This window comes from Poecile atricapillus, chromosome 18 (assembly GCF_030490865.1).
Source record: "Poecile atricapillus isolate bPoeAtr1 chromosome 18, bPoeAtr1.hap1, whole genome shotgun sequence".
In the NCBI taxonomy this organism is placed as follows: domain Eukaryota; kingdom Metazoa; phylum Chordata; class Aves; order Passeriformes; family Paridae; genus Poecile; species Poecile atricapillus.
The window spans coordinates 2,458,473-2,479,931 of record NC_081266.1 but is presented as its reverse complement, the minus strand read 5'-3'; the positions used below and the strand labels follow the sequence as shown (position 1 = coordinate 2,479,931).

At 38.7% G+C, this 21,459-nt stretch overlaps 1 long non-coding RNA gene across 2 annotated transcripts in view; it reads left to right on the top strand.

Moving 5' to 3' along the window:
- LOC131586149 (uncharacterized) overlaps positions 1–12,630 on the top strand; it is a 43,606-nt gene extending 30,976 nt beyond the window's left edge. The window contains exons 4-5 of one of the 2 annotated variants that reach the window (XR_009279093.1): positions 9,054–9,144; positions 12,408–12,630. This is a non-coding gene — a long non-coding RNA (uncharacterized LOC131586149). The remainder of the gene's footprint in view (positions 1–9,053; positions 9,145–12,407) is intronic. The other variant, XR_009279094.1, reaches the window with a different exon arrangement.
- The last annotated feature ends 8,829 nt before the right edge of the window (positions 12,631–21,459 follow it).

The following is a 21,459-nucleotide window of genomic DNA, read 5'->3' as shown; positions in this document are numbered from 1 at the left end:
TTTTGCAACTGAAATATCTGGATCAGTAAAAGTGTTGCCTGTCTTTTAGAGCCACATGATTTCATCCTAAATTACTTCTTTAGCATAGAGTGAAATAACAGTAGAAGTTATTTCTTCTTGGGTGAGTCTTTTCTTGCAATTAATTTAGGGTGGAATTGAGGCTATTATCATCTCTTGGAATGTTTCTCTCACCATTAAGACCCCCTTCTTCCAAATTACTCATCTAGAATCACAATTAGTCTCCCACAGGGTTTTTCTTTTCGATGTCGTTTCAAAGAAAGTGATTTATGAGATTGCCCTGCTAAGGGCATGAAAATGTGCTTTATTGCAAGACTTTACTGTGCTTTATTGCAAGAGCTCCAGCCTCTCTCATTACATAACCCAAAGTGCTGGAGCCAGTAAAGATCTCTTCAGGGAATTTTACTCCAGGAAGTTTGCATGGGAGCTGGGTTTTGTTTGGGATTCATGTAGGTGAATAAAAGCATAAAAAACATCCATCAGCCCAAACACTAAGCACTTTCTCACACAATCTCAAGAAAGACAATATTTTAAGTTTTGAACTGTAGTAATTTAGTAACTTCCAAGCTTGGCATTTGACAGCTTGCATCCACTGATACTGGGAGATAAGGGATTTGGCACACAATACATTAAAAATCCTTCCCTTTGAGGAAGAACTGAGGAAGAATTTGGATACAATTTTTTTTTTTTTAAATTTCATACCTGCTCTCCAGAATTCAGCCTGATATCATCTGAGATTTTGGGTTCAGGCTTTTTACTAGTAAATGCATTCTCTCCCTTTATGTAGGGAACCACTAAACAACCTGAGCAGTTCCTGCACTCTGACACTTTCCTTGTGTCAATACTGGACTAATAAAAAAGAGAAAGAAAAAATTTAGTGTATTTCAAACCCATTAGAAAATAACTTTTGACATATAACAGTTAAAGCTTTAACTAGTTCCTATCTTATCCCTCTGTGTATTTATAATCCCTCTTGCATTCCAGCACATTTTGTTTTGACATTTTTCTCAATAGTTAGCAAGATTAATATGAGTAGTTTCAATCTACTCCAGAACTGTGATACAAAATAAAATACACCAAAGATTTCAATGATATAAACAGCCATGTAGTGAATACTTAACTATGGCATGGCAGGAGAGCTTGGGGTCTTTCAAAATGAAGTTGTCTTCCTCTTCACTACCTGTTACACTGCATTCAGTCAAAGTAATGATTCTAGACCATGAAGCATAAAGTACTGAATGTACAAGGCATCCTTAAATGCTTTATTTTGATACTTAGACAACATAACAAAAAAAAAAGTTTTTTTTTTTTTATGGGCCACCCTCCTTCAAGAACTCTTCTCACAGAACAAGTGCCACTGTGGTACAGCTCCTCTCTTCTCCACACAGCAGCCTCCACATTCATCTCTGTTCAGGATTAATGCTGAAATCAGTCTCACCTTGTTAATTCTGGGGAAGCCCAGCAGCTGCCCTGGTGGTGAAAGGCTGTCTAAAACTGGTAGTTTTACCAGAAGACCCAGTACCTTTTCCCTTCCACTCCCCCCAGCATCTCCCTCCCCCAGACTTCTTTTGTTGCTTCATCTTTCCAAACCATGCCAGCAAAACACAGGCTCCCTTGCTGTGTAGCCAAGCCACATTTTCCTCTTCATGGCTTAGCACATTCCCTGCCTTTGGAGGGCTGGCACTTCAAACATGGGAGAGGGAAGCAGCTGCCACCCTAAAGTGGCTGTGGGAAGACATCTGCTTTTTTGGATCTCCATCTCTCCCATCAGTGAGCACCAGGTTTGTCCTCCACAAGGCCTGAGTACACTTTGCAGCATTGCACCACTTAGACTAAAAATGTTGATTATGCAAAAAATTCTTGGATAAAATCCCCCAGTTGTTGTATCCCTTCAGAGACATTTTCCTGTGGAAGACAGAGAGCTGTGCCCAGATGTCCTGATGGGCAGATTTTGAAAGTGTATCCAAGACTGAATGGATGCTTGTGGACAACCCTGCTGCAATGCATTTTAGCCCTTTGCAAAATTATCCCCATGTTTAAAGACCTTCATATTTAAAGTCTCAGGAAAGTTGCTTGGATATTATTTTGGGAGGTACTTACAACCCTCAGCTTGGATCTTGTGCAGCTCCATCTGGGGCACCATGTCCTGCTTAGAGCCCATCTTTGTAAATGAGATATTGTAAATAAGCTGGAGCAGTTTAAACAGTGCCATCAACAGTGTTTTAAACAGAATGTTGGACCTCCATAGGTCTCTTGGCCTTAAATTACTCTATGGTGCATTGATCCCCTCAGGGGAGCTCCTGCAGGAATTATGGTGAGAAAAAGGGTTTAGGCATGTGATTGCAAATGGTACTTTTCACCAAAGCAGGAATCAGCAATATAATGATTTACTGTTTTCTACATTCTTTTTCTTGAGCTCCAGTCACAGAAGTTTGTTTACAAACAATACATATTAATTAAATAGTAATACATATTAATTAAAGGGACACTGTTTGAGGAAAGAATCATTTGTTTAATAAGTCACCTGTTGATTGATTCTTCAAATAAAAGAATTTCTAAAATGCATCCCTAATTTCCTAAGTTATGCACTTGTCTTTTTGTGTTTCATTATTGAATTGATATGTTCAGATTGCTCTTTTTTAGTCCTCTTGCAATTAAACCTGGTTATTGTTTAGTTGGTTTCTTTTCTTTTTCTTTTTCTATTTGTTTGGAGAAGTTTGGAACAATTGCAATTTTTATTTGGTCAAATTTCACAGGAATTTACTTATCTCTATCTTGTAATATTAGTGCTGTACAGACTCTGAAAAATTGCAGTCAGATCAAAATTAGTTTAGGAGGCCAGTGCTTATGTCAATATTATTTTCCTTTTTCCTGTCTACAGAAATGAAGGATAAAATGTCATTCTAATTGCACAATCCTTTCCCTTCAGGACAGTCTGCAAAAGGAAGGGCTCTTCCAAAAAACTTATTATGGTTGTTTCTTATTTCTGTTACAGTTGACTGAGACCCTGGTCAAAATTTTAGTCATGTTATTCTAGGCATTAGTTTAATACATAGAAGTAGTTCTTGCTCAGCAAACTTATATTTAGGAGGCAAAGCAAATAGATGAAAGAGAATAAAATATTTTATCCAGTCTTTTACAGACAGATTGAATTCCATCTTCACTGCAAAAAGACAGCGCAAAAAGTATTCCTGAAACAAGATTGATGCCTGAATTAAAATTCTAGTGAATCAGTGGAGCAAAAGTCAAAGTTATCTCAATGTAGCTGCAATCACAGAGATGAGATTAGCAAGTATGAATTGTGCTGCCTAGAATTCTACTTTGACCAAAATTACTCGATGTAAAAACCTCATCCTTCTAATCCTCCCGACCATACTCTGTTGTTAATTCCTTGGTAAAGGGGTTTAGTGTTGCATATGAAGATTTTGATAGTAAGTATGAAGTTTCTTGAATGCTGAATCAGTGAAAAGCAAAGTGCATGTAACTCAGCATTACAAAAAGTCAGATGTTTCTTTGTTAAAGTCTTCCTTTCCTTCCTTACCCTGTGAAAAGATACTGCCTGCTTTTGGTCTATGACTTTATGAAAATGGCCATACAAAGGGCATTTGTTTGAAAAAATGTAATTAAAAAGATCAATAAATTTCTTATTTGCTTTTCCTCTCCAATTGATTTTAACCACATCTCCATGTGAGATATGTCTAGTTAATTGCCATCTCCAAAGTTAAATATTGATTCTGACACTAGCTGTCCAGATAACAGAGGTTACCCTCCACTGCAAACACGTGTTCAAAACAAACTTTCTCATGTACCAGAATCAAACCAAATTAATTATTCACATTTCAATTGTATTATAGCTCTTTATAATTTATTTGAGTTCTCTTCCATCCTTTTATGGTTCCAATGGGCTGCTCTTCATTGCTATTGCTGACCCACTTTCAATAGTGCATTAAGTTATGTGATTAACATCTGTCACATGTTGTTTGTCCTCTCTTCTTCTCCCCAGGGATGGAAGTGTGTGCACTGAAGTGTCCCATTAATTTGTTATTTTAAAGATGAATGTTGTTGTGTATTTATTAAAGAAGGCAAGGCCATAGAATGGGCCTTGCTTTTGGACCAAAAAGTTAGAGTGTTTGTGATGCAACTTCCCCTCAATCATGATTATAAATAACAATATTGTGAGTAAAATTAACATAACATTTTGTATGAGAAATTTAATGTCAAATGTTTTTTTTACATCTTCTTTCAATGTTTTGTTTTTCTACATTTATTCTTACAGAAAGACATGTCTGCTTACCAGTGAATTTCTGAGTCCAAAATGCTTTTTGCATCTTAGATTATCTTTTACCTTTAGTAGCCACACTGAAGTTATCACATGGACATGTATATATGGTGCTAACAATATTTTAACCTTAGAAAAATCAATAGTGCCAGTAAAAAGCAGTCTTTCATCAAGAAGGATGATGGGCACAGTTTAACAGTGCTTTAATTTCTGTCTTGTTTTTTCTCATTTCTGGTTTCTGAAGCGGTTCCTCATGGAACTTGCCTTTGCTTTCCTTGTTCATTTTCTTGCCCAGTTTATTTCTGGTCATTTTGGCCTATGCAAAAGCTAGAAGCTGTGAGCCATTAGCTTTTAAAAATGTGAAAACATGTTTTTGTATTTATTGGGCTGTTTCAGACTAGAGTGTTGGAAACAGCTGGGAGGCTAATCAGAAACTTTCTGAGAAATAGTAATTAATGAAAAATTTAGTGGTCTGGATTGCTTTTAGCACAAGAGGCTCATTCCTTGTCAGGTTTCTGTATCCACGGGATGTTTGCTTTTTTATCCTAAGAGCACTTTCTAAATGGAAAAAAGGAAAGTTTGAAAAAGAATGCATGATAACAGAAAATGAGAAGATTATAAATATGAACTCTGGCTCTACTAAACCAAATGGCTAAACTCTAATTAACCTCATTAGGCCCAGGATTTCATCCTGAAGGTTTCTGATAATATTTTTCAATGTAAGTGTGCAGAAATACTATTATCCATGGTATACAACAGTGGAGGATGCCAAGATGTATTTAATGAAATTCAAAAAGATTTCTCTGTGTCACTGTGAGTCACTGTCACCAGACTTGCCACATGGGAGTGATTTTCTCTGTCACACTCAACTCTTTGAAGCAAGGACAATTGTGAAATCTGGAATATCAGGTTTCAGTACTGCCACTTGCATCCTTTCTCCTTCCCTCTTTGTTGCCTTGTCTGATGAATGGAATTCTCCACCTTGTTCTGGTTTTTCCTGGGACAACCCACAGGGTACAACAATATCCCTTGGCTTTGATTTGGGTTACCTGACTTTTCAGGGCTGAATGAACAGTTGAACAGTTCAGTTGTCGAAAAAGCCAATTCAAGAGTTCCTATGCTACATTTTTCACCTAAAATAAGACCTCTAACCCATTCTTGTTATAGCAAGGATAGCTAAGATTACAACAGGGAGAAGGCCTAGGTACAAGAGAGACTGTTTGCTCCACAAAATCAATTTCCTCATTTAGCAACCTAGGCTGAGAAGCTGCCATTTGTTAAGCTGCTCTGACAAGATGCCTGTGAGTGACCATATCCTCAGGCAGAGAGAACCAAGATGAAACCATTCTGTCAGAAATAAAGTAAAGCAGGAGATGGCCTTGAAATTGGAGAAGAATTTTCAAAACTGAAGAGAACACTCAGTTCCTGATGTTATGCTGAAAGGTTGCCAGAACTTCGAGAGCATACTTGAATAAACCTTTCTCTTTTGTGTCAAGTGCTTAGGAATCCAAAATGAAAGGTCCTTTTTTGTACAATAGGCCCTCTTCAGTCTTCCTTCAGGATTCTAGGAATCTTCTGGATCTTCCTGGGCTCTGCAGCAGTAGGAAATGATCAAAACAGTCTTTTACTTGGAAGAATTTAGTACCACAGGTACCTGGGCTACCCAAAAATCCTCAATATCAGATAGTTTATCAAGAAGCCAACAAGAACTTTGTGACTACACCTAATAGTGAGCACGACTTACTGAAGATGCCTTTTCTTCCTGTTGAATATTATTATAAGGGCAATTTCTCATGTAGTTAATTATGTCTAATGTCAAATTAGAATTCGCCAGTGTTGATTATAATTGGTTGTGTTTTGCTGCACACAGAAATTCCTAATGCAGCGTTGTTTAAATCATAGTTCTGGATTAGCAGTTAAGAAGGATTCTTTGGAGTGAAGAACTGACAACTGTAATTGTGCAATGAAATAATTGAAGCGTGCTAAGCAATTAAGGAGTCTATTTATAGCCAGAACATATTTCTGACTCTTTTTGCCATCCTTTTTTGTTGCCTTATCTACAAGGGAAAGAAACAGCACAGTTGTGTTCCCATAGCTTAACCAGAGACTTAAATAAAAGTGTTGCATAAAGGTAGGATCAGTGGGCAGCACTGCATTAAACATTTGTCAGAATGTGGGTTTGGTGGCTAGGTCAGGGCCAGGCACAGATTCTGATTTGCCTGAGTCAAAGAACTTGGCAAATTTCTTGATGAAATGTCTCATCCAAAATGGAGTGTCGTTCCTTTGCTCATCTTCTCCAGGGACAGTGCTCCTCTTGAGCAATGTGCTTCAGCTGCTCCTTTTGAAGGTTTCGTCACTCATCTCAGTCTCAACAAAGTGACATACTGTTCCTTAAAGATTTTGGCAGAAGCTGAACCTCACTGGAAGAGGAGCCTCCACATTGTTTGCACAGGGGCCAGGGCCAAACCCATGAATCTGGTTTATGATTCAGGGACTGGAATCTGAATAATGTGGAGGAATTTATTCTTGGAGTCCTGGTTTTGGCCTATGGTAGCTACTTCCTTGGTTTTATTTCTTATATATTGATATGATATTTGAGCAGTATAAATCACAATGAATCAAAAAATACATGACCTTGAACCTGGGGGGTTTTGCTTTGTGCTTTTACTGCTACTTATCCTTATCTCTGTTGCATGATCCTAAGAGGACAGGGTCCATTTTTCATGGGAAGGGAGATGATTATCATTTGTACAGAGAGGGAAATATGTAAGAGATGAAAGAGTTAAGGTCATGGCTCCTGGCAAATAGGTGAAATAAAAGTATTAGTTGCTGTAAAGATGGTAACTCCTCAGCAGTTGGAAATTATTCTTTTGAATTGTACTTTAGTCTGGCGTATCAATTTTGTGTCAGAGCAGGATGTATAGCTGAAAAAGAACTATTAGGTCTCTCATGTTCCATTTCTTATGCTTATTTTAGTCATGGTTATAAACTGTACCGAGGGTTTTCTCTTGTATTGCTCTTTCTATCAGAGATAACATAATTTCTTTGCTGTTTCATTTCTAGGTCTCAGTATTTTCTCTTAAATGTTAGAATTTATTTTTCTTATTGCAGAGGGAAATTCCTGTGCATTTTGCTTCATAGTACAGTTAAAGTTCTTTTAATTTTAAGGACATTTTAAGGATTGAGATGCTAGTGAAACTTGAAAATTGTTCAGTGTTTACTCAATTTTACTTTAGAATTAGATTAAGATTAATTTTCAAACACTTATACCCCTTTTTAAGTTCTTAAGTTACACATTAAGCACAGCAAGCATTATATATTTGGCCAGCAGTCTAGATAAGATCTGACAAGATTTGCTATTTCCAAAACGACATGAAAACAGTCCTTCTTAATCCTCTACAGTTCAGAAAAAGATAAACAAAAACCCTAAGGTATTTCTATTTGTCTAGACATAAACCCAAGTGGTTTTCCCTCTGCACTAAAAACTTCCACTGTTGCTATTACATTTCCATGTAGAGCCTAATCAAGGACAGGTCCCTGCTGATGACTTCTGTCCCATCAATCTCACAGCTAGAGAGGGTGGGTAGCAATCTGACAGGTTTTTTCCTCACTGACCTCTCCCAGTTAGACAAACCTTCATGATTGTCGTGTTTTTTCTAGTAAATTTTTCTAGTAATTTTTTAGCTAGTGCTTTAAAACCACGACAATAATGAAGGCTGATTTCCACACTCAGATCTTCTTCTTTTACCAAGTCACTTTGTTTTCTAGGTTGTGTAGCCCTTAATGTGCCACCAACTCCATCAGCAGCTGGGTTTCTGGGCTTCTTTGGTGAGTAGCTGCAAGCCCAAGGACAGCAAGGTTTGATCCAGAGTAGCCTTTTTGCTCTTTTGCAAACATTTTCTCCTTTGCAGAATGGTCAGTTCTATGTCTTGGCTTTCACCTCAGAGAGTGAGGCATGGAACAGAAGAACTGCTGTTCCTGTGAAAGTCCAGCTAACTTGTATCCTCAATAAAGAGGAGATGAAGGCTTGGAAAGCCTTCAGTGTGCGCTGTTCCAGGTGCTTGTTGTGCCCCCAGGATGCTGTAGCTCTCTGTGTGGAGAGAGCAGAGCAGACCCAGCTCCTCCCACTGTCTCCTTGCAGGGCAGCAGCAGTTGTGGCATCACAGGAGGGCTCTGTCCCTGTGCTGTTGGTCACATTGGTGGTGAGGAACAGGCTCCTGCACTGATGGATGCACACACCCAGCACCCATGTCATTGGGAAGGGTGTGGATGAGCTCCTGACATAAGATATCACCTTCAGTGCAGCTCTAAGGTTTCTGGATAAAAAGCCCTTATAGGTGATCTGAATGACAGTTCATGTAGCATTGAGGGGGACATGCTAAGGAATGTCCCTTAAGTTAGTCAGGATTGTGGGAATCATAACCATGAGAACACTCATTTTATCATGGAGCTAAGAAAACAGGAAATCCCAGACAAAAATAGCTAATACATGTGCCATTATACTGTCACCGTGGGCCTGCTGTGCTCAAGAACAAAATGATAATCCTGCTGAAGGCTCCTTTATTGCCTACACAATTTTTCATTGTCCAGAGTTTTCAATTTCACAAATGAAAATTAGGGAGTGTCATTCCCTTCTTTGCTGAGATGTGCTTTGTTGCTAAGCATTTTAACTGAAGTGCTTTGAGGCTAAAATCAAGACAAAGTATTTTGGTGCCATCTCTTTGCTAAATCAATTCTCTGATGTTTATGTTTGCAGAGGAAAGGGCCTAAGGATGGAATCAGCCTGAATATGTATTTTAAGATGATGCACACCAAAGAAAGATGAATGCTGCCTTTCAAACCTGGAGGTGGGATCTTCATCTGCTGACATACCAGAACATTAGGAGCTTAATACCATGTTGTAGAACATGAGAAACAAGGATTATATAGATTTAAAGATGCTGACTTCTTCTAGATAGAAAAGCTCCATGCAGCTGTACAGGTTGGAGGCTGATGGAGTTTTGCAAAAAAAACCAAAAACAAAACTAGAAAAAAAACCCCTCTGTGGGTCATAGTGGACAACAAACTGGGCAGGAATCAGCAGTGTAATATTGAGAAAAAGGCCAAACACATTGTATCTGAGTTGTACTGGTGGGAGTGGAAAGCAGACTGAGGGAAGGGAGCCTTCCCCTCTTTTGCTCTAGCCATTACAGCAAAAAGTGGTTTAGAAAGTCAGCAGTAACTAAAATGCCTTGCTGCCTGCTAGCAAGGAAGATCCTAAGAGAGGGGTTTGCCAGCATACAGAGACATTCCAAAATATTGAGCAACTGCTGTCCAGCTCCACGTTCATCCATCACAATGAACAGAGGCTCTTGCTGATTACGAGCTATGCATCTTTTTGTGGTTTTGGAGCCATTCTCAGCTGATCATTAAGAGGTGGAACTGAAGCACCTTTTTCTGTCTATTGAGGAATGCTGACACCAACTGAACAAAATATGAATTGATTAAGGGCTTGCCTCTTCTAAGGATTTACTTCAATGTGAAGCCAATAGCTTCAGTCATATTGCTGTGCATGCAGTGATAGAGATGCTTGTAAGCAGTAATGGAGTGTTACACTAAGTGCTTGTGATTGCACAAGTTTTTGTGAGCCAGAAAAAAGGGTTGCTAATGCCAGTGTGTGGAGATGACTGCCATTGTGCATTCCAGATTGTGCTCCTCCACCTGCAGCTGAATTCTCAGTGCTGGAATTCCTCCCAAGCCTTTCCAAGCCAACCATGTCATGAAAATGGCTGCCAATGATTTATCCAGAGCTTGGCATGAAATCTTGGCCGTGTGGTAAGGAAGAGTTTGGCCAACAGAGTAAATGAATAGAGTTGAAATAACTTTTATTCCAAAATTCTGATCTGTCTGCTTATGAAGAAAACCTTTTATTTTGCTGTTCTTACAGGAAATCAGCGTTTATTTTTGTTTCACTTACATAATCTGTAGCAAATTCAGATAAAGTGCATCTGAAAACATTTCCCAGAAGTTGCATGTGGGGCTCTGGAATCAGTGCTGTGGTGGTCACAGCATGAATGTGTCAGCCACCAATAAGCTCAGTGTTTCCTTGGGATGTGGTCACAAATCAAATTCACTGCCCCCTCCTTTTGAAAGGATTTCTGAGTGTTACGAATTGGCTTGAACTGATTTTTACTGTCACCATGAACATTTATTTCAGCAGCCTCATCTCTTTCACAGCTCTTTGCCTGTCACAACTACTGAATCTGCTGTATTTCATACCAGAGCTGCCATCAATTCTGATAGATCCAAGGGCTTTCCCCAAAGTAGCCCAGTTTGAGCTGTTCCTACTGCATCATGCCTTTTGCAGGGAAGCAGCTGAATCAAATGGCTCAGTCAGAGATGTGAAAAAGGATTACAGTAGACTTATTCCTCATTTGTTAGCATAGTCACTCTTGTCCAACTACTGGAGTGAGCCCAGATGAGCTAAACTTGGGACAGGTCGAGCCAAACAACTGTTCTGTCAACCCTTTCTGCCTCAATGCTGTGATACAGACAAAAATAAGCTGTGGAGTCACCTCTATAATTTTACTTCATTTGTATTTGTATTTGTATTTGTAGTTGTATTTGTACTTGAACTTGTAATTGTATTTGTATTTGTATTTGTATTTGTATTTGTATTTGTATTTGTATTTGTATATGTATTTGTATTTGTATTTATATTTGTATTTGAATTTGAATTTGAATTTGAATTTGAATTTGAATTTGAATTTGAATTTGAATTTGAATTCGGTTTGCAGAGTAAACCAACTCAGACTTGCAAGAATCTGTGAAACTGGACCAAATTAAATTTCTTTGACTCTTATTGATACAACCTTGCTCAAACTTATAGAAGTCTTTACCAGAAGGAAAACTTTCAAAGTGTCAAGCATTGTAAAGCTCACAGCAGGAGTGCACACTGACAGATAACTGTGCTGTCTCTTGGTTTATACACAAAGGGGGATCACAGGACAAGAAACCAACTGTGATGCTCTGTTGATACGTGCAGGAGGATTTTATCTTAATGAAAAAAAGGTTAATGAGCTTATGAATGTCCTTCCCTGTCTCTGCTGCTGCAGCAGCAGCCTGAGGTACAGGAGGGCCTCATCCACAGAGATTTTTGGAGCTGTTTGGTGATGCTCCAAAGGCAAAGTTCACGTGCTGTGGATGGCCTCAGTCTGTGTCAGGCTTCTCAAGTGCAATAGGGAAAGAGAGAGAACATTTAACAAGAGCAATAATGCGCAAACACTGCCTTAATTCAATTATTATATAATTCATCATTAAATGCCTTTGCAGATGGGGTCAGCAGAGCTCTTAGGTTCAGGCTCCTGCTGGGGCTTGCAGGAAGGAGAAAGGAGCCCAGAGCCCAGCAGCAGCTCACTCTCAGGAGATGATTTTGGTGGTTCTGTCTCCCCTGTCAGCTGTCCCTGGCCCTGTGCAGACATCTGAGGTTCCCAAATGCCAGCCTCCACTCCTAGCATGGACCAGCTTTCTTCCCCTTCTGAACTGAGCTTGCTAAATTAGTTTTGACATAGAATATTTGGAGTACAAACAGTCTATAAAATGTTAGTGGATAATGGTCTCTTTTCCCTGGCATAAGATTAACAAACCCAGGCAAAACAGCCAAACGCTGTGCAGCTGTATCTGAACTGAATAATACAAGCTCTAACAACAACCTTCAGTGCAGAAATGAAATTTCCCTTAGAGTTTATGGATGTTTCCCATTATGACACAGTGCACACGGTTCAATTAATTCAATAAAGTTTTATATAAAACCAAAATGAACCTATAATTCTGCCATTAACTGCCAACAATTAATATTCCCTCTGCAGAAGGAAAGTCCCCTCAGTTTCATTCTTGATAATTCAGTCCCAGTAATCAGTAATTCATCTTTATTGCCTCAGTGCCCCTTGAACAAAAACAGAGAATGCAACAACTTCAAATTATTTCTAATATAATTATGTGTTTTTCAAAAAGGATATTTTATATTGGTGATTTCTTATGACTGGAGGAAAAAAAAAAAATCCCTCTGTAGCCTTTCAGGAAATGCAGTATACAGATAACAAATCTCTTAGCCATATTTTTCTTTTCACAGATCTTCATCTATGAAATGTTTTGAGAATTAATGTGTAATCTTTTCATCTGAATATCATCTGCCATAGTGAACATCTGGATTATGTAGTCTTACCATAACATGCCCACAAGACCTCAGAAAATTTTAGAAGGTTCCTGTTGCCTTTGCAAATATGGAGACAAGTTAATAAGATTTTTGCTTCTAATTATAAATTAGTGTTTTTTCTTCTTAAAAGACTGGAGAATTTGTGCCATAAGAAAGCAATAAAGAAATAATAAAGTCAGAAATTTCAATGAACTCATTTTTTCTTTACAAGAGAAAATGAAATTAGAGTTACAACCAACTTTTTACTGTTTTTCACTTTGATGTGTGTCATGTAAAGTTTCTTCTAATGAAAGATATTTCTTTATAAACTTGTTTTTGTCTGCTGCTTGCTATAGCTGTCTTGCTAATAGTCTATAATACAATATTATTTCTCCTCTTTGTTTGTTTTCCAGTAAATACTTAAATTGTAAAAAAAATTACACAAAAAAAAATTAAAAAAAAAAAAAGACACCCAAAAGCAGGTAAGCCCAGGTGAGTTTCTCATAGGAAAGTTTCTAAGAATGCATGCACATTTCTGCCACTGACTCACTGGAGGAGATAAGAAGTGTAGGAGCTCAGAAAGGCCCCTCTGTGTGCTGAAGCTGCCATTTGTCTGATGAAGGACACCAGGGGGGCTCTGTGTCTTCACTGAGGCTCCTGGTGATCATTCATATCTGCTGAGCATCCTGAGCTGGCTGGAACATGCTGAGCATCTGTTCTCTTCCTCTCCTCCTTCCCCAAGAGTAAAGGTGTTGAGAAGGAGCTGGTATTCATCTGGATTTTATCATAACATGGGCCAAGATATTAAAGGGGTTTTTTGAAGCACTTCCAGAACCAATTATCTAGCTGGTGAAGGGATAAAAATGAGTTACAGATTGACTTGGATAAGATAAAATGAATTATTTTCATGGTATATGATATATTCCAGTACTGCAATACTGGAAAATAGCCCTAAGCAATGAGCCCTGGAAGCATCAGTTTCAGTCAGGGAGTCACTGCTGACAGCTCCAAACCAACATGTAAAGGAGAGAAAACCACTTGGTCACACTGTCCAGTTTAGGGAGAGAATCAGAGGGGTTGGGAAAAAAATCTTGTGCTGATCTTATTCCACCACTGCTGCTCCTCATGGTACAGATACTGCAATCATATTCTACAAAATTTGCTTAAGCACAGGCACCTAAATGATTGATGGACTGTAAAAATTGTCTCATCTGTTTCTTTGTCTCATCTCAAGATTATCTAACTAATTCCTAAAGATCTCCAAAGGTGGGAATCCCCACACAGAGTTATATGCTACTTCCTTATTTATCCCCAATATTCTTTTTCACTGTCATTCAAACCTATAAATCTGAGCCATGAAAAAAGTAATCCTGTGGGTTTGGGTTGTTTTCTTTCTATAAGGTGGAGCAACACCATTTCCTCCAGCTTTTTCCCATATGATATATTTTCTTAGGTTTCTATTTGGTGTTTTTCCACAGCCTCCTCACTTGGCCCCCTTCTTTCTCGAGGTGTGATGCTCAGCACTGGACAATGGCTGCTGGACCTTATTAACCTGGGAATTGCCATTGTGCTTTTGCTCTGATTGCACACCTTGTTACACTGCATTTCTATTTCAAAGCAGTGTTGCCCTGATGACAAGCAGCTGGAACGGCAAGGACAGTCTCTGTGGCTTCTCTGCAAGACCCAGTGAGTGTTTCCTCCCTCCTGTTTCCCTTTTCAGCAGAAAAGTCATGTAGAATATGAAAACTCTGTAAAATATTTCGTGTGAAACTGTGAAATCCTGTGAAATATTACCCCATCTTCTCAGACCTTCATTTCTCCCCTTTGTCATTGTGAATTGCCCCTTCCTCCAGCATAGTGGTAGAAGCTCTCAAGATAACCTGTTCTGGAAATAATTTTTACTCCATCATTCTACAGCTCTGGAATGTACAGGTGATGAAGATGCTGGTGTCCCTTTTATTTTGTAGCTTTGTTCAAAAATGTGAAACACTTTTTTTGAATTCACTCCTTATTTTCTTGTTAATACTGCAACAGGATATATCCCTGTACATGCCTAGAAGTCAGGTGGGTGTTCAGCTGAGCCTTTGGGGAGCTGGAAATTCAAAGCATTCCATCTTGGCAAGAGGCATCCTCTGGAAGACCTTAGTACATGACCTGTTGTGTGTTTTGGGAGTGGAGAGAGAGCTCTCAGTTAAGAGACACGGTCCTGCTGGGTGAGATTCTGTCAGAATCAGTGACAGACAGAACCAGTGCTGACTCTGAGCTCATGGGAGGCTCCACTGACACCATGGACACCTCAGGTTAGGTGCCCAAACCTGGATGTGACATTTCTCCCTCTGTGCCCCGTGGGTTTAACTCCTCTCCTCTGGACTCAGCTGCCCAGGAGCCAAGGGTTTCTGCTGTAAGCACATGACTAAATTCTCATTTTAGCCAGGCAGCTCTCCAGAGGATCATTCATTCTTTCTCAGCCACTGATCTCACTTCTGAACAAATTCTCCCCTGGATAAGCTTATTGTATTTTCTTGGGCGTTGAAGGGGCCTAGATGACTAAGATTGAAAATGTTAATTTTAGGTAGGATTAACATAGGCTTATATTTGGGTTTATTCCTATGTAAAGTCAGATAACTGTACTTCATGATGAAATGGTGGTGCTGAATGGACTCAGACTTGTCTGGCTTTTGGAAATAGTCTGAAATGACAATGAGTAAAAGAGCTTCCCAATAAAACAAACAACTCATGCCTTCTACTATGCAAAAATTTCTGTTCAATTAATGGATCAATATGATATGGCTCTCCAGGCTGGAACAAGTTTGGAAAATGTATATTAGGTGACATTTGTCTCCCTTCCCCTTTGTGGGATTCTTCAGCCCATGAAAACAAGCTTATTTTAGTGCAATGAAGCTTTAAGAAGCTTGGTTTGTTTGCATGATTTGAATTCTCTCCTGCATTGGGTATGTGAGAAGTTGCTTTCATCTGACATGTACTTTTAAAAAATACAATCCAATATCCTTTTTTTTTTTTTGTCCAGGAAAATAACAAAATCAAGCAGGAGTGATTTATGGATTTTCAGGGGAAGGAAAAGAAAATGGGTCATGAAAAAAGGAGAATTAATGAGACTAGAATCATTCCTGCTATTATGTGTTCAGCATAAAAACTTGTGCCAGTTATGTGGTGTTGATACCAAATTGGAAAAAAAAGTTGTTTATTGAAAATCTGAGAACAAAAAGAAAGGTTTGGCTGTTGTTCTACATAAGAAAGTGTTGCAACATGTAAAACTTCTATATAAGTTCATAAATAAATGTTTGTCTAAGAATTGTCATAACTCCATCTGATAGGAGTTTCATTTTTCATATTTATTACTTTTTTGGGTAATGGAGGATAATAAATGTGTTTCTGAAATTTGGAAATAAATTATGTTTTTCATCAGCTATCTTTATTAAAACATGAGTTTTTGGACATAGTAAATGGGTGAAAATAAAATTCGTGCTCATCTAATATTGAAATGTGCTGAATAAAGTCACCTGAGCAATCCCATCCCTAGGTATTATCAGTGTTTTTAGATTTCTTTTGTGGAATTCATCCTAGTAGGCAGTTGATCCCAGGAGAGAGATCAGAATCTTAAATGGGCAGAGAAATAAAAGAACACTGATCACATGAATATTCACAAGAATTATTATTAGAGACAGCTTTTAGTTACAAAAATCACTTGATTCAAAATCTTGATTCAAATTTATTAAAAATTTATAGATGTTTCTCAAGGTATCCCTAAATTAACACTTAAAAGGCCAGATCACTGTTGTAAAGTTGGAAATATTGTAGAGACTATTTCATTATTTTTATTAGACTTTGGGTTCAAGGGATATTAAGATCATTTAAATCCATATGAGCAGCCTGTGTCCATATGAACAGTGAGTGATCAAAGATCTGAGTAGGAAAATATTCAACTTTGGCAAACTTGGAAAAATTTGCCTCTGAGTAGTGCAGAAACCTTTCGAGTCTTAGTTTGGGCTATCTCAAAGATCAGATTTTTCTTTTCTGTTTTTGTTGCCCCTTTGGAAATTTTGAAAATAGTGTACACCCTGTATTTCCAGTCTGTTGCATCTCATGAGATAATATTTGATTTCTGCACGTTGAACTGAGGGCATTTCATGTGAACAATGCATTTGAAGCCTGTGATCCTGTTTTTTTAAATGTTTCTTAGGTCAGCAACTGCACCATTCATTCTCTGTATTTATACTCCTGCTCAGATGTTTCCTCTGCTCAGAATTCTTAATCCCTTCAGTTCCTTTCCCTCTTTTGAGAAAGAAAGTCTGGCAGTTGTGACAGCAAAAGCTTCAGGCATGCTGAGAACATCTGGAAACTTGAGAGTGAAGTGTTGAGTCCAGCAGCTCCGTAGTTGTTGTCTGAGTCCTCTGCACCACAACTGCTGGGTTATCTCTGCTCTTGGAGTTCCCAGTGAGTCTCTTTTAAGGAGCTTTGGTAGAAGGATCGCTGTGGAAGCATTTGCTCATCCTTTTGGTCACTTTATCAAGTTCAGTAAAGGGCTGGAAGAGGTTCAGGAAAATGCTGTCACAGAAGTTTCTGGTTTGTGTCATGCCCAGCTGAGGCTCCGTCCCCAGGCACCAAATGTGGGATAGGCTCATTGATCCTCAGCTCTTTTTCAGTTTCCCACACAGCTCTGGGGATAGTTCTTGTGTAGGCACAACCTCTCACCAGAATGAAGCAAATAAAATCTCCACCCAGAAGTCTGACGCTTTTAGACTGTATCCTTCTGTATCTTTTAAAATTCTTCTCCATCAGAATCATTGCTTACTGTAAATTTGCTGCTGCTCTAGTTTATCTAAGAACTCAGTCTAAGTTTGCTGCCTTTCAAAAAATAGCAGACTCAGGGGGCTTAAGGCTTTCCTGAATTGCTTCTTTTAGCAAATCATGACTAAGCCCAGCTAAAACAGAGGAAAATCACAAAGCAAGGAAGACGTTTTGTGGGTTGTCTTATACCACACCACCCTATCACCAGCAAAGTGTTTGAATTAGATAAATTAGATGACTTTATAGACAAAGAACAACTAGTAATAACTTAACTAGGATCAAAGTTGAAGGATTTAAATCCTAGGAAGGTTTTGCCTTTGGGCTGTTTTACTTACCTATTTTCTGACTTTTTTGCAGTTCTTTTTACATTATCTTTCCATCAGGTAACGTGGTCATCATAGTGTAATAAATCAAAGGTAATCATAGCACTTGATTACCTCCAAAGAGATCCTTTGTTTCTCACTCTTAAATTCATCTCAGAGGAATATTCATAATTCTCTGTCCCTCTGAAACTTCTGTCTTATTGCACCATACACTGAAATGTCGGACCTGGAGACACTTGGTACCTCCCAGTGTGGTAATGCCTCATTCTTCATTCCTCAGATCTAAAGATCTAAAGCCTTTAAAAGTCCCCAAAATGGTACTTTCAAGACCAATAATCCACAGTAAATAAAAATACTTTTGAAAGCATGTTGTTATGATGCAATTAGATATAACTAGAGGTGTTCTTTTCAATGTCTTGCAGAAAATAGGATGGAAGTAAAGGTACAGGGAGTAAAACCTAGGCTTTTTAATGTTGATAATTATAGATGAGTGTAATTATGCTAAACTGTACACCTATTCTGAGAGGTACAGCTGGAATACTGCAAGTACTGCTAAGTAGAGTGAAAATATGAAGGAAATATTAAATAAGAGCATAAAGAAAGTCTAAATGTTCACATTAAGCTATTAGCATGACTGGTTAAGTCACAGGATATTTTAGAGGTAGAGAAAATAACATATTTATTAGCATGCTTCATACTAATATCACTAGTCTCATTTACATAAATATGAGTATCTAATGAGCAAAATTCCACAAAATTTATTTAATGAAATAAACAGAGCACTCCCTTGCACTAGGAATTCATTTGCACCTTACATCTTAAGCACTGGTTGAGATTCAGTATATTGCTGTGGGTTTTTCACCTTTCCATTATTTTTTAGAAAATTATAAACCACTTGAACTTTTAAAATACAAAGGTTTCCATCAAAACTTCCTAAAATCTATCCTGTTTTAAATGAATCCCTATAATTCCTTCAGCTGGACTCACTCTCTGCTATTTCATTGAATCTGCCCAGCCTGTATTTGTGCTGAGCTGTTCACCACAACCTGTTTGAGGACAACCATGCAGCCAATATCTTATCTACTGAGAGCTCCATCCATCAAATCCATGTCTCTGCAGTTTGGAGGCAAAGATGCCGTGAGGGACAGTGTCAAATGCTTTGCACAAATCCAGGCAGATGACAAGTCCAGGTAGAATTCCCTGCCCTCTGATAAGAAACAGACCTTCTGCATGCCTTTTTATAAATACCTGATGTGAGCTTCCCAGCTTACCCAGAGGGCTGACAGGTCCTGATGCATCACAGAGGAGATGCAGCTTTTAGATTCTAGGGGACAAAAACCATGTCCTTCTTTTACATGCCATCAATCTCTAGCTCAGATATGGTCATGTGTAGATGCAGCTCTATGTAGGTTATCACCAGGGGTGAAAAAAACTGATTCATTGTGCATCCCTGCCAGCAGTAGATGAGTGATCACTGAATATTTTGTTCCATTAATTTATTTTGAGATTTTATTTTTTCTGTTTGGTTTTGGAAAATCTCCTTAGCTGTGTCTTATAAACTGTTTTAAATCATATACTTTACCCCTATGTCTACCAGCAGACCACTTAACCAACCTGCTAGAGCCTCTTCTCTTTAAAGTTCCTTGTTTAACTTCTGCCTTAACAATTCCAAGGCCTTTTTCTCTTCATTTTTTTCCCAGGCCTCACATGAAACATTCTCCAGCTGAGTTATGTCCCTTAGTCATGGAATTCACACCCCAAGCCCTCCACTGACGCAAACTTTGGAGAGCAGCTCTGTGGAGGATAACCTAAGTGCTGCCTCCCGAGCTGAGTGTCCTGTCCTTCCTTGTTATTGTAACATTGATATACATATCTTCCTTTCCTCATTTGTTAGATCCTAATGTCATTAGGACGAGCCTGCAGCAATTTTAAAAGCTGGCTGCCCGGCCTCTTTGACGTCATTGCAGAAAGGTCTCGGCTGCAGACCCTGCATATACTGTCTGTGATATAGTGTATAAAAATCCATGTCAGTGCTGGCTCTCAGGGAGCTCTGGAAATGATTCAGCTGTCTGGAATGGGCAGATGGCTGCTATCAAAGTTTTATTATCACCATCATTATTATTACAGTGGTTTGTGACACATATTGAACTTTCAGACTAGTGTTAGAGCTAAAGTATTTGAGCAACACTTTCTGAAATTCGAATCCCTCAAATCCTTTCCAATCTGACTCCAAAAAGCAGGAGTAGGTTTAAAGCTAATTAGACAGATCGCTTGGTTCCACTCCCAGCTTTCAGAATAATTATCTGAAAATTCTTGTTCTCATGTAAACGCAACTGTTAACTATTTTTAATTGCTTTGATTTATTGCAGAACTTAAATTCAGTACATATTGAACGTTCAGCAGGGTGGAAAGAGAATTTGAGTTAGTTAAGGGTACATATGGATTGGATTGTCTACCAAGTTTTTACTCTTTGAAAAAGCTTGTAGTCAACCTAGGCTACTGTATACTGCCTGCTGGAGGCATCCTCTATAACTAAGCAGACTGAGGAATTTCCAGGCAGACATCTTCTCCTGTTTGTTTTTCCTTCACCATCAACCTCTTCCCCCACACTTAGAGATATCTCAGGCAAGGTATCCACAGGGCAAGCTTTCATTTATTAAGGTGCAGTTTTTTCTCATGGTTATATACTTTCTGTAGCTGTATCTTTTCCAGTGTCTTCATAACAGCCTGGAGTCCCTTTCAGTGCCAGAAACTCTGCCCCTGAAACTGCTCTTCTAGCCTAGGCTGGGTCTGATATGCTCTTTCCCAGAGGCAAAGGGAAATAAAGCCATTTTTCATTCCTCCTCTTTCTAAGTATGGTTCTATTCTCTGTTCCCTCTTCTGTACCAGAATTCTGTATCCAGATAAGTATGACAGTAATTGTTGCTTGTTATTCCAGACACTCTCAGAGAACCACTAACTGCTCTTTATCACACTGCATTTAGGTGCTCTGGAATCTCCTGAGAGATTTAAAATAACCTAATCACTGAATGAAGGAAGTTTAGTGAGCTTGTGTCTTCCTTGTTTAATTTCCCCAGCAACCTGGAGGGTTTGTCCAGGAAACTGTGTCTGTATCCCCTGAAGTTTTTCTCCAACTCTACTCCCACCTGATAGCAGGCAAAAAATACATTTTTCTGACATCCTTTGTATACATTCTCTTGTCTTCTCCCACTAATTAACATGACAGATAGTGGTGCAGAGAGATGGAGTGAGCCATGTGGACTGAATTATACAGTGCTCAGGGTTCAATGTATGATTGCCAAGACAGGTATCTTCTCCTGTGCCCCCAGCTGAGACATTCAGCCTGACTTACATCTCTACCCTGATGACTTCTACAGCTGTCCAAGCATAAACTGCTTGTTGGATATGTACTTGACCCTGTTTCCAGAGGAAAAGGAGGTGGTGGGGAAAGCTACAATAAAAACAGTTAATGATGAGATGAAACAGCACAAGAATTGACTAAAAAGAATAAATTAACTTATGTTGTGTATCGTTGCCACAGGTTTGTCTGCCTGTCCATGTTTCCTTAGGGTCAAGACAACACACACATTTTTTTGAGTTATGAGAGAATGATCTGAAAGAGATTTTCACATGCAAGATGTGATGTTAACTCCTGAGAGCTCCCATAGCCTGATTCTTGATTGCTCATTCACCTCCAAAAGCTGCTGTGCAGGCTGGAACCAGCTCAGAATGTGCAGATGAATCCAACAGTTAGCCTGAAGGCTACATGCTCTGATTTAAGTGTGCTCATGAAATAGATTTGAGTTTGCATATTATTCTATAGGACTAGAATCAGAGAAATTTGAACAAAAAAAACA